The following is a 3,793-nucleotide window of genomic DNA, read 5'->3' as shown; positions in this document are numbered from 1 at the left end:
TCACCTGGCCCTGGTTCGGGCATTAAGGTGGCCTCTGTTCCTGGTGGAGCACTGGGGGGTGGGCATGTCATCATCCAGTACGGAGGAGGGGGCAGGTCATCCCCATCCAAATCCTGTAGAATTTCTTCTTCTTTTTTTTTTTTTATCATCAGTCAATTTTTGTGCCATTAATATTTTCCCCTTTCCCTTCTAGATACAGAACCTTGTCCAAGTAGAAGGGTCTTGAGCTAACCCTAGCCATGAGGCAATATATGGGTATTGATCCGGGTGTCCTGGCTTTCCTGTGACTACTGTATAGACTGCTTCCACTATTTTTAAGTTCATGATGTCCTCTGGTGGCCATCCTACTCCAATAGGGGGCCATTCGACCTCACAGAGTACATGGAGGCGGTTAGGCGTCATCTTCACCCCATAGTCTCCTCCAAATCCCTTCTTTAAATTTTTAATCATGCACTCCAGCACAGTTGCCTTAGATTCACTTCCCCCCATCTTGCTTACCTTCTTGGACCTTCTTCTACTTTTCCTTTTCGTTCTGAAGTTCTTGGTACCCTATGTACTTCTGATATTTCCACTCATTGAAACACTTAAATTTGCCATTCTGCCTCCTTCCTAATTGGGGTGAGAAGAGCCTTACCTGCTAGACGCCAGAGGGAGAAGGGGGATCAGTGTGTCTTCACCTGCTGGTCAACATGTCCAAACCAGAACACCACGTAGTCCAAGACTGTTTCTCCCTTAGCTTTTAAAGTCTGTTCTGGCTTGGTGGGCTTGATCGGGTGCAGATGAAAACACAGATGGGTTAAATAGCCCATGTCCCAGGCTGTTTTGGCTTTTCCTGAGAAAAGCCAATTCATACTCATTTATGTATCCCCCTCCTTCTAGCTTGACAATTCCGAGGGGGTCAAGAATTTCACAACAAATGGGACACCTTAGCGAGGGCAGAATATGAGCACACAAAGACCAAGTTTCTTCTCCTAACAATCCCCTGGCAATTTCTTGATAATAATTTTCCCCAAGACGGTGTGGACACCACCTCCTAAATGACATTCACAAATTTCCTTCCTAAGCCCTAATATGCTCGTCAACCTGTGTACCAAGCAATCGCTGCCGCCTGCCTATTCCAGGCTCCTGTGGGTCTGTGCCCCTTCTAGTCCCTCCCAGGGGGGTGATCAGGCCCCCTCTTCCACCCTGCCTGGTGGGTTCCTCCTCACCTGAGCGCTCAGTTCCCCTGCTGCCGTTCACTACCTGCTAATGTGAAAGGTCCGGGTGTTGAGAAGCAGAATCCTTCCAGAAGGGAGAGGCACCTTCCCCCCTCTAGAAGATTCAAGCCTCAAGGTCTCAGAGTAGTCCCAAATGGCACTTGTCTCCTCAAAGTGAGGAGTTTCCTGGACAATGCACCAAATGTTGTAGCCACGCGTTCTGGTAAACAAACTCACTCAGAAGGACAATGCAGATAGTGGAGTACAGTTTATTACACCAGCAGGCCCAAGGCAGAGTCTCGTCTTAGCCAAGCACCCCACCAGTTTTTGAGAAAACCTTATATACCCTTCGGAGAGGGCAATGGCACCCCACTCCAGTACTCTTGCCTGGAAAATCCCATGGATGGAGGAGCCTGGTAGGCTGCAGTCCATGGGGTCGCTGAGAGTCGGACATGACTGAGTGACTTCACTTTCACTTTTCACTTCCATGTATTGGAGAAGGAAATGGCAACCCACTCCAGTGTTCTTGCCTGGAGAATCCCAGGGACGGGGGAACCTGGTGGGCTGCTGTCTATGGGGTCACACAGAGTCGGACATGACTGAAGTGACTTAGCATAGCATAGCATAGCATATATACCCTTAAGTGTACATGCTCAAACCCACCTTCCTAAATTTTCTGAAACTAGTCTGAACAAAAGAAAAGAAAGATACAACCAATGTTAACCCGTGATTCGTATGCCTTAATCCCGTGATTTGTATACCTTAAGCCTAGGTAGATGCTGCTGCTGCTAAGTCACTTCAGACGTGTCCGACTCTGTGTGACCCCATAGATGTCATCCCACCAGGCTCTCCTGCCGCTGGGATTCTCCAGGCAAGAACACTGGAGTGGGTTGCCATTTCCTTCTCTAATGCATGAAAGTGAAAAAGTGAAAGTGAAGTCGTTCAGTCGTGTCCGACTCTTAGCGACCCCATGGACTGCAGCCTACCAGGCTCCTCCATCCATGGGATTTTCCAGGCAAGAGTACTGGAGTGGGGTGCCATTGCCTTCTCCGCCCAGGTAGATAACAGTGGACAATTATCAATAGGCCTGTGTTCGTACCCCAATAAGCATAATAGAATTTATGGTTCTATTCGATTACACAGATAATTAGTGTTAGGTAGTTAGAATACGGAAAAGGAGTCCAGAATGGCAGTGGCTAAAAGACAAAGAAGGGAAAAGCCTGTGAAAATAGAACAAAGGAAGGTCCGAAGACCCGGAGTGAGGACCTCAGGTAGAACAAACAACACTCCTGGCTAGCCCAATTTACATAGGGCGGGCCCAGGGGGAGGAAAAAACATATAAAAAGAGGAGCCAAAGGGCCAGGAGTCTCTCTCTCCCCTGCAACACGTGCACTCTTTCTCTCTCTTTTCTCTTTGTGTCTTTGGGTAGGCATGCCCTCACGCCTCGAGGACGTATTTTCCTGTTATTTTCTAAACGAAACTCAGCTGTAATACAGACCTGTAATACTGATCTGTCCAAGAGCTATAACACAGTTATTCGAGACCTCAGATCTATAACATGGTCTGTCTGAGAGCTGTGGCACGCCAAGGGCTTTAATGTCCGTCACTTCAAATTTTTGTGGAGAGGAGACAGAACCGAGGAGATCACACTCCCCTGACATCTATGGTGCTGTGACTTGGATTTAACCTGGCTGAAACAACCTTGGCGCGGCCCCTGCAAACAGGAGGCCAAGCACAGCAGGAGCCCAACTTGGTGAAAGCTCCAACGGTAGAATCGGAATGTGAAGAAAACCCAGCGCAAAGTGACAAGAGGCCCGTCATGCTGGAAACCGGGACAGTGAAAAACGAACTCAGCAGAAAGCTCACGTGACTCAGTTTCAGATTCCAGAAGACTTCCAGTTAAGGTAGGAGGTCCTCGCTCCTATGGCTGGAGGGACATATGCCTAACAAAATCATAATTCCTTTACACTTTGTCATTTCTTGTTTCCTCGAACCCCCCGTGTACAGGCAGGTGGCAGTGGGCGCAATTGTGGGACTCAGTGGCACCCCACTCCAGTACTCTTGCCTGGAAAATCCCATGGACAGAGGACCCTGGTAGGCTGTAGTCCATGGGGTCGCTAAGAGTCAGACACGACTGAGCGACTTCACTTTCACTTTCATGCATTGGAGAAGGAAATGGTAACCCATTCCAATGTTCTTGCCTGGAGAATCCCAGTGACAGGGGAGCCTGGTGGGCTGCCGTCTCTGGGGTTGCACAGAGTCGGACACGACTGAAGCGACTTAGCAGCAGCAGCAGGAGAGGTTACTCCTCAGTATGTCCCAAAGGCACTATCTGCTGAGCCCCAGTAGCTGTTACCCAAGCCGGTGGGGTTTCTTCTGTCCTTAATCTTCTTTGTGCCAAGGATCAGACCAATGAAAATTGTGAGCATAGGTAAGGTATTCAGCAGATTTTTTGGCAGGCTATGAAGGGGATTCCATGGCACGTTTTCCCCACTGCTTTTTCCTCCTGTCCTTCAGCTCTCTCTTTTGGGACTCGAGCATGGCCAAAACCCAGGATGCCTGGCTTCAGGACCCAATGAAGCTCAGGCTCTGATGTC

The sequence above is a fragment of the Bubalus bubalis genome, chromosome 9 (assembly GCF_019923935.1).
Source record: "Bubalus bubalis isolate 160015118507 breed Murrah chromosome 9, NDDB_SH_1, whole genome shotgun sequence".
Lineage (NCBI taxonomy): Eukaryota > Metazoa > Chordata > Mammalia > Artiodactyla > Bovidae > Bubalus > Bubalus bubalis.
The sequence above is the reverse complement of the archived record's forward strand: the minus strand, read 5'-3'. Positions refer to the sequence as shown.